We start from the raw sequence: 9730 nt of genomic DNA, 5'->3' as shown, positions 1-9730 counted from the left end.
ACATATTAGCATGGTTTGGGCGCTATAAAGGGATGCATATTTCAGCCACAATTGTTGGTCTGTGGTGCCCCTTTCTCTCCACTGTCTTTTGATTGAGGGCTGAGTGGTATCATCAAGGAGGGCTGGAAGCAATGTGGTGAAACAAATTCGGCCATTTCAGAGGAGCAGAGTCTCCAGTTGAGTGGGCATTGCCCCTGTACATCTGTGCCTTCCAAGACACCCTTACTTGAACACCATAAATGCAGCAGTGTCATCCCCTGTTGATTTGCCAAGGCTGGGATACAGCAATATCACCTCTCTGCTGCCAGCAGAACCTCTACGTTTTTCCTCTAAAATTCTTGATTTCTCTCCTAAGTACTGATGAAACAGCACAGATGGTGGTGTTTGGATACAATGTTTCAAATTGTGTCTATTTCTTAAGAACACAGTCTTGTAGTTGCATCCTTTGATCTCTTGTTTTGATTTTTTCCCCAGCAATTATAACTGTCCTGTGAGGGTGTATAAACACTAAACAAGATTTTTATTCAATGGCCCAAAGAGAGAAATTGGCCCTTCCAATTAGTGTTTTTGCCATGTATCGAGGGAGGAGAGCAAATAACCTTAACCCCTCTTTATCAAACATTTATTGATGATTGTCTGAGGAGAGCAGAGTTAGAGAATCATAGCACACCCTGAGTTGAAGGGATCCACAAGGTTCACCAAATCCTGTCTCCACACAGAACAGCCTAAACATTTAGTCATATATCTAAAAGCATTGTCCAAATCATTCTGGAATACTCTCTGACCTGGGTCCATGACAACTCTTCTTCTGAGCTTGTTCCACTGCTTGAAAAACCCTCTCAATGAAGAACTTGTTTCCAACACCCAATCTGACCTTCCCTGACACAGCTTTCAGCCACCCTGCTGCATCTTACCACCAGAAATCTAAAAGAGATCAGCACCTTCTTCTCCACCCTTCCATTGCAGAGGAGGTCACCCTTCAGTAACCTTTTCTCTAAGCTGAACAACCTTAATGTCCTCATCTGCTTATAATGCAAACCCTCTAGTTCTTCCAACATCTTTGTTAGCCTCCTGTGGACATGTTCTAATGTTTTTATATACTTTTATGTATTGAAGCCTCAAACTCTATTCGACGTGAGGCTGAGTCTAATAGGATAATCACTATTTTTGTCCACTTAGCTGTACTGTGCTTAATGCACCTCATGATATGGTTGGCACTTTTGATCTCCAAGACCTATTTTTTACTAATATTGAATTTGCCATCAACCAAAATCCCCAGATCCTTTTCTGCAGGGCTGTGCTCCAGCCTTCTGTTCCCCAGTCTACACATATGTCCCGGGTTACACCACCCAAGGTACTGAATCTGGCACTTGTCTTTTTAAAGTCCATACATCCTGGGACATCTATCAAGATGTCTCTAAAAGATCTCTCTAACCTTGAGGAAATCAATGGATCCTTCCAATCAAACATTGTTGGGAAACCTACTTAGTGTGCACCCCACTCCTGTGTCCAGATCATTGATAGAAACAATGAAGAGAAGCAGCCCTAAAACTGAGACCTGGCAAAGACCACCAGTGACTGATTTCCCCCCTGATGCTTCCCCATTTACCACAACTCTCTGAGGCTGATCCTTCAGACAACCATTGGATTATGTATGTGTCTAGCTGCATGATGGACATTTTGTCCAGGAGTACTGTGAGAGACAGAACCAAAGATTTTTTATAAAAACCAAACAACCCCACTCTCTCATTTTCCCTCTTCCCCTTGTCCACAGGAAAAGAGATCACACCGAAAGGAGATTTCAGTGCACTTCTGTGGCGTGTCTCTGCTTCAACTGGACTGGACTGTTTGACTTGATATACTCTCTTTCTGGAGTATTTCAGCACAGTGTGTAGTACAGTATATACAAACATATATATATATACACAGGAGCCTTCTGCTTCCTGCTGACATGCTTTTGTTAAAACTTGGTAGAGACTGTGTCCATTTGTTGCTGAGTTCATACATTTTACACTTCAGAGGTACAGTGATTTCAGTAGTTTAATAGCTTAAAGAGCTAGAGACAGTAATCAGGACTGACTAATGACAGAAGGCCAGTACAAGCACTCATTGGAGTTGTGTCAGAAAAATTGGAAAGCTTATGTGGGTGTGAAAATACAACCTCTGAACTCAGTGAGTCAGATCTCCTCACAATTAAACCCAGAGCCCTGTTCTGAAAATGTTCCCTTGCCACATTTGCAAGTACAGCATATTTGTGTAACAGTGTGATGGGTTTGCTAGGCAAGGTTTTAGGGGCAAGGTACTAGTAAGGGATGGCTTCTGTGGTAAAAAACTAGAAGCTTCCCCTGTGCCTGACAGAACCAATGCCAGCTGGCTCCAAGATGAACACATTGCTGGCCAAGCCCTTCAGCAACAGCAATAGTGCCTGTGGGGTAATGCATTTCAAAAGGGGGGGAAAATGCTGTGTGTCATGAGCAAGCAAAGTATGTGTCATGTGTATTTCAAAAGGGGGGGAAAATGCTGTGTGTCATGAGCAAGAAAAATATGTGAGAGAAACATCCCTGCAGATGCCAAGGTCAGTGAAGAAAAAGGGGAAGAGGTGCTAGAGATGCCAGAGAAGGCATTCTCCTGTGCTCTGTGGTAAGACCATAGTGAAGAAGGCTCCTCCCCTGCAGGTCCACAGTAGAGGATCCCACTTTGGAGCCAATGGATACCCAAAGGGGGCTGTGAGCCAGTGGGAAGCACAAGCAGGTGCAGGTTTGCTGGCAGGTATAAAGTAAACTCCAAACAGGGCAGATTTTGAGCAGCAGAGTTGTATGTATGTGTGACTGTTTACTGAGACTGTAAGTTAGAAGAAATCAGGAGTTGCTAGGGAGGTATGGGATACTCAGCAAAAGAAATTGGATGGGCATTTGGCTGTGGTCCCTTCCCTTACTCTGATGGGAATTTTGAAAGGTACATGATGCAGGGTCCTGGGAAAATTTTTGTATGAAGGGCTTGATGTATGTTGTATACTAACCCAGATGAAGCTCAGTGATTGCTGGACTGTTTGGATAAAAAGGGAAAGGCAGCCACCCTGGGTGATAAGGATGGAAAGGTAGAACTCTGAATGGGAAAAAGAGTCCTCTGAGTCCAGACCTCAGTGTAACTGTCTTACTGCCCTTGCTTAAAGTTGCTCTGGCCAGGAAAAAGACTGAACGTGAAAGAAACTAAGTAGAATGTTTGAACAGTTCTCATCCTGACTGTTGCTAACGTCTCTTTTACTAAACTTTTACTCTGGATGCACATGTCCATATCCTCTAGCTGTGTTCTGTGAGAGCATTGTAACTCCCATTGTAACTCACATTGTCATTCATTTGTCATGACACAAAAACTCCAGAGGTCAATGTATTTGCTCTTGCTTTATTTTCTTTATGTATTTTGAAGTGCAGTAGGATCTCACTTACAATGTTCTAAGTATAATAATCTCTGTGGACTCTATGTATCTGATATCTTCACCGCTTACTAGCAAAAACCCCATTTTAACTCTACAATAGTAAACTGGTACATGGTCCCTTAGTTCTTAAAGAGGGACTGAAAGGGTTAAATACTTCATGAAGAGGTAGTAATATTTGCACTTCCAAAAGGTCTTCCTGACCTATCTTATGCCACACTGATGAGATTGTCTGGTGAAGAGAGGTCAGCATTATCAGCAGGCCCTTTTTTTTTTTTGCATGGATATTGAATGATACATGATATTTCAGTTCTGCAATGCACAGAGGTTAATTTGCACAGGGGACTTTCTGCTTGAAAACAACGTGAGGAATGTGTAGGCATCACAAATAATTTCTCTATGAGAGAGTGATTTTTTTGTTTATTTCTCATTTTTTTGCAGTTGGGTAATATGTTGACAGAAATTTTAGAACTTTATATGATCTTACAATATGTTTTACATTGGCATGGCAGCTGTGATTGATCTTAAGTTATTTTAACAGACATTTCAGGCCAAACATAAAGATATTTTCTTCCCTTTCCCATTATGCTGCTTTAGTTTTTTCTCAGTGTATTTAACCTTTAGAAATGTTTATGTATTTTAACAGGTGTCTGCAAAAAAAGTCTTAATAAATGATTTCTGTCTCAGTAAATAACTGTTTCAATGTTGGTTCCTTTGTGACTTAAAAACAAGTGTTTATTTAGAAAGGCCTCCAGAAAGGATACATTTTGGGATTTATTATATGTCACAGATTAAATTATTTCTTGTTTATTCCCTTCACCTAAAAATTCATAATTAATAGTTCAAATTATATTTACTTTAGTAGTTAAATTTGATTCTTTACTTAATTTTAGCAGTAATTTCAAGTCATCATAGTGAGATTTAGCCTTAGTACTCTCTGAACACAACCCATAAATCAGGTTAAATGTTTGAGTCAGGGAACTTTAAAGCTGCTTTTAAATCCCAAACACTGGCAAAAATTACATTTTATCTAGGGCAGCAGTAGCTTGTCACCCACCGATAATTAATGACACCAGAGCAACAGCTTTAAACAACCACATACCAGGAATTTTTAAAGGCATTTCCATATTAATAGCCAGAGATTTAAGATTTGTAAGTTGTTGGTTTTTTGGGTTTTTTTTCCCTAGAAAGAATAGTATGCTTTATCTTTGCTTTATATTTTTCTAAACTATTGGAATTAGATACCAATACAGCGGGATGGAACGTGCCTGGGCTCGTCTGGCCCTTGCTGCTTGACCAGAGGCGGCAGCTGAGGTTGTTTCACCTCAGAGACACCTTTGGCTGCTGGATGCTGCAGCTGGGCGCTGGGGACAAGTCCAGGCCTGCAGGAGCTCAGGTTTACCTCTGGTGGAGAGGCTTCAAGGCAAGGTGAAGGAAAAGGAGTCGGTTCTGCTGGGGGGTTTCGATCCAGAGCTTTATTCCTGGCCCACAGGCCTCTGAACGCAGCAACAGCTCCAGCAGAACCACGAACCGCGGGGTTGCTCTGTCTCTGAACCCCAGGGAGAGGGGGAGGGATGGGGTAGGGGTCCCACCAACCAGGTAAGGGGGGGGAAGTCTCAGGGGACAAATGACATCTGGATGGCCCAATGTCCCCAGGGCTGAGAGGCATCTTTTGAACTCTGCCAATCACACGGTGCCCTTGCTGGAATGCTGAGATTGACGGACAGCACTTAGCAGAGGCAAGGGAGGGGAAGGGAGAGGTTGGCACACCTGGGGAAAGAACCGGGATACTGAGACAGGCTATTACATCACACTGCAACACTAAACCAAAAACATTTTGCAGCCATTTTCCATACAATGTTTCTGTACTGGATTCTTTCTTCCTGGAAGTAAAGTGTAGCACTTGTCTTTATGAGATTGTATATTAGATTTTTAGGCCAGTTCTCCATTTTTTTTCAGCATAATTCTGAATTCTAATTCCATCCTTTAATGCACTTGCTGGCTGAAAGAAATACCTTCTAGCTCAGGGTCCTCCTTCAAGCTTATAAAAGTACTGCCTATTCTCATTCAGCTCATTAACAGAAACATAAATAGAGAGCATCTTACACCCTTTGGCTTTGTGTTCAAACAAAAGCAAGCAAAGAAAATGTCATTCCACCAAATCCTCCTGTTGTACAAAATGGATATCAAGATGCAAATCACTACTGTGTGAGCAGTAGTCCTGAGTCATCTGCTATCCATGTCTGCATGCTATTGAAACAAGCTGTGTCGGACCAGGGCCTGGCTGTTGTGTGGTCTCTGTCTACTGGAGGTAATTGTTTTTATCCATGCTGACTAGTAGCCTTAAAGATAATACACAAATGCAATTCAGAAGTTAGTGTGAGCTGTGGACCACACCCAACAGGCATTTTATGGGATGTAGCTCTTTTGGTGGTGAAATTTTCCCTGTATGTGTTGCTAGTCATGTCGTGTCATGTCACTTCCCCATGGGGTTACTGTCAGAGCCCTGGTCTTTAAGTTTTTATCCTTGCTGGCTCTTTTCAAAGAAAGTGCTAGGCTTCAGATGGGGCTAGAAATAGCTGCTTGGAAGAGACCAAATGCTAAAAATTTTGTTTCTTTTCAGGCTGGAGTCATAAGAAAATGCAAAAGCAACTGGTGTGAGAGCCTAATGGCACATAAAGCTGTCAATATCCTTCCTTTGTAAGTAATAGAGAAGCTTTCATTCACATCAGATCAGTTACACAATTGAATGAAAACTATAGATATGAAGTCATGTGCTTTGAGGCTTTTTTCACCCTGAAGTGGAGCTATCATCCTGCAAATGTCACATGTGACACAAGGCTCTTCATTAAATTGGGAAGAACAGCTTCATATCTGAACTCTGTAATGTGCAGTCTTTGAAAAGGATAATCACTGTACCTGAGTGGGGACTGGCTTTTAAATAGAACCTATAAACTATGGGCTTCAGTGGCACTGTGTGACATCAGTTCATACTGGCTGAACATCATGAAGCATTGAACCTTAATTGCAACATATTTTTCGTGTTAGTATTTTCTCACAATTTATGCAAAAGAATTAACTATATTGCTGGTTCTAATTTCTAATGAACCTCTGAATGTTGAAAGTGTTTTCTGTGATGGAAATACCTTTCTATCTAAGGGGAAAAAAATGTGGAAAAGGTATTGCACAGTAGGTTTTACCATGTTTACTAAGACCAGTTCTATTTATCTGCATTTTAGGACATCACAAGTTAATATTTAGGTGTTACTGTTTAAGACAGTATTTGAGTGTTACATATGAAATCCATATTCTCTGACTTGAAAATATCTCCTCAAAACATGAAATATACTGTTAATATCCTCTTTCTTTCCACACAATTAAAATAATTCTTTTGGTCCTGCAAAGGCAGCACATTTTGTGCAAAGTTCACAGACTTCAAGACCTCAACCAAAACTGAGAACTAATTAGCTCAAGGAGAAACATTTTTGCCTGTAATACCACAGGACTTATAAAATACCCCTCATTCTCAAGATTTTAGTAAGATTAGGTTAGCATCCTAGTGTTTTATACTTTAAATTATTTTTGGTAAAAGTCATGTTAAGTTTTTGATAAATATGCAGAGCTAACTACGTATAGCTCAGATCTGTTTGGAAGCACCCATGTAAATTGTCCCTCAGTCAGCTCTCTGCCCTCAAGGCACTTTGAGGGTTTCTGTCTGTCTTTGCATAGTCTACAGAACATCAGTATTCAGTTTGAAGATTTAGGTCATTGTTTCCATTACCCATTGCCATCTGATTGTGTTTGCTAACTGCTAAGGGAGACCTCTTTTGTTCTTTTCTGTCGGGGTTCTGTTTTGGGTCAGCCTTGGCAGGCAGTTGGGCCCCTCACAGCTGCTCAGTCATTTTGCTCTCCAGCAGGATGGGAAGGGAAGGAGAAGGGTAACAGTGAGAAAATTTACCAGCTGAGACAAAGACAGATTAATAGGCAAAAATGAAACTTCTCACCAAAGCAAAGCAGAACAATAGAATAATTCACCACTTTTTGATTCTTGATACATTTTTTGGTTTGGTTTGGTTTTGTGGGAGCTTATTTGTTTGTTTTTGTGGCTTTTTTTTTTGTTAAGGTATGATTTGTTTAATTTTTATGTTCCATGACATGAAAGCAAGTACTCTTAAAACCTGTCTGTAATTAGTTTCATAAACATTTGTATCATGTCATAAAAGTCATTAAGATTAATTTAATAATTTTTGGTCTTAGTTAACTTTTTAGGTATAAACCCTACATAATTGTAAATATTCATTGTAGGATACATTGATTTAAATAGACTGGAAAATGGAGCATATTAAAAATCCTGTTTACTACATCTCCTAAAATTTTTCTACCTTTCCAGTTTCAATTTTTGCTCATGATTAAGCTAAGTGTTAAGATTAATATTAACTTTGAACACTCCCAGTTCGCTACAAGCATTTGAAAGGATCCTTTCTGTGATTATGGGATTTATTTTCCATTAATATCCAGTTGTTTCTTCCTATTAAATGCTAATGCACATAGAACATTTGGGAAGCTATTATAATCTGGTAAGATGTAAAGACTCTGTTATAGTCCCTCATTAGCCTGCTAATAACTCTACTTTGTCAAGCAGAAACTTGGTTTCTCTACTAGCAGAAACTAAGTTTAACAGCCTCACAGTGTTTTCTATAGAATCTCCCTAGCAGAATGAGTTTCCCCTTCAATCACTCTAAAACCATATTTTACTGCTTTTAAAATTCCTTATCAGTATTTTTTTTTAATTTCCTAAGTCATTCAGGATAATACTCTACTATAAGTAAATAATTTATAATTCAAAAGTAACTTTAAAAGATACATAAAATACAAGACATTTATTTGCCAAAAAGAGCTTCATTTATATAAGTGCAAGAAACCCCTGTAAACTGTCTACCCTTGGGAAGAACATCCCATTCCAGACTACAGAGCAATTCATCAAAAACTGAAAATGCTCTTAGCAGATTCTGTCTTACATAGTTTCAGATGATGTCTCCTTTCATAATTTTAAATCATCCCCCACCATACTAATCATATATTCAGAAATAAACTGACATATACCCAAAAAACTGAAATGGAACTAACCAGAGCCAGCCCAATGCACACACTCTTCCCAGTTACTACAAATAAGACTCCCTAAAACAAAAGCATTTAAATCTGTAGGTCCTAGACTTGTTCAACCCAATCTGTGGTGTACTTCATTTGGTGGAACAAATGTTCTTGTGAATGGAACATGGGTGCAATTAAATGAGTGCTGTGTGCTAAAATGAGCTCACTCAGGCAATTTGTAAAGGATGGAAATAGCCACTTAACAGTAGGACAATATTTTTCATTCTGTTTCTGACTGCTCATTCCTGATCCCCTAAGGAGCCCTATAGACTACCTTCAAAAGATGAACCCACAGACCAATATTCTTAACTCTACTTGCAGCTAAAAAGAGTTGACCTAATGAAGACATTGGTTTAATGACCTATACAGTTTTCCAGCTAACCTGTCCCTCTGATACTGATGCTAAAACCTCTTTTCTGCCTTTGTTTCATATGAGCTAACAGCTTCTTACCTTTCTGGTTTTGATCAAGTCATTTATTTGATTAACACAATTTCATTTCACTGGGAACAGCTACTCTTTTTTTTTTTTTTCACTTTTCAGATCTGATGAACAATGAGGCACTCTTGAGTCCAAAAGTTTGGGTCTCTGTTTTCCTCTGTGTTTGTTGTCCCAATAGATGATATTTATTCTTCCCAGAACTACTTTCAAGAGAAACACTAATTTCTTGATAACAAAATGGGAAAGAAACAGCCATAAATAACTGAAGGATCCCATTTTCCGAGGGCTCAGACTGTTTCTTTCTGCTAAAGGAAAGAAAATAGAAAGGTTTATTCTTGAGTCAGGTTATTTTGCTGTGACTTCTTGCTTACTTGACCTAATCAGAATGCCTAGTGGCAAGCACTGTCAGCTGAGGCAGTAAGTTAAACAGCTGAAACCTTCACTGCCTGGCAGTGCTTTATCCTCAGTAGGGGCTTCTGGTTTCACAGGCCTGGAGGGTAAGTTCCAGCACTTGAAAAACAGTTCAATAGAATCTCTGGAGGCAACAAGTTAATGACCAAAGATTTTAATGGTCTACAACAATTGATGAGTGTAAATTTAAGCTCTGTGGAGCTTATCTGAGAGAAACTGATGGAAAGATACTATGTGAAGGTGGCTGTTCCAGAGATAATGTCCATTAGGTATTGCACTATGTTTGAACTTGAAGA

Source organism: Molothrus aeneus, chromosome 3, assembly GCF_037042795.1.
Source record: "Molothrus aeneus isolate 106 chromosome 3, BPBGC_Maene_1.0, whole genome shotgun sequence".
In the NCBI taxonomy this organism is placed as follows: Eukaryota; Metazoa; Chordata; class Aves; order Passeriformes; family Icteridae; genus Molothrus; species Molothrus aeneus.
This window is presented reverse-complemented; position numbering follows the sequence as displayed.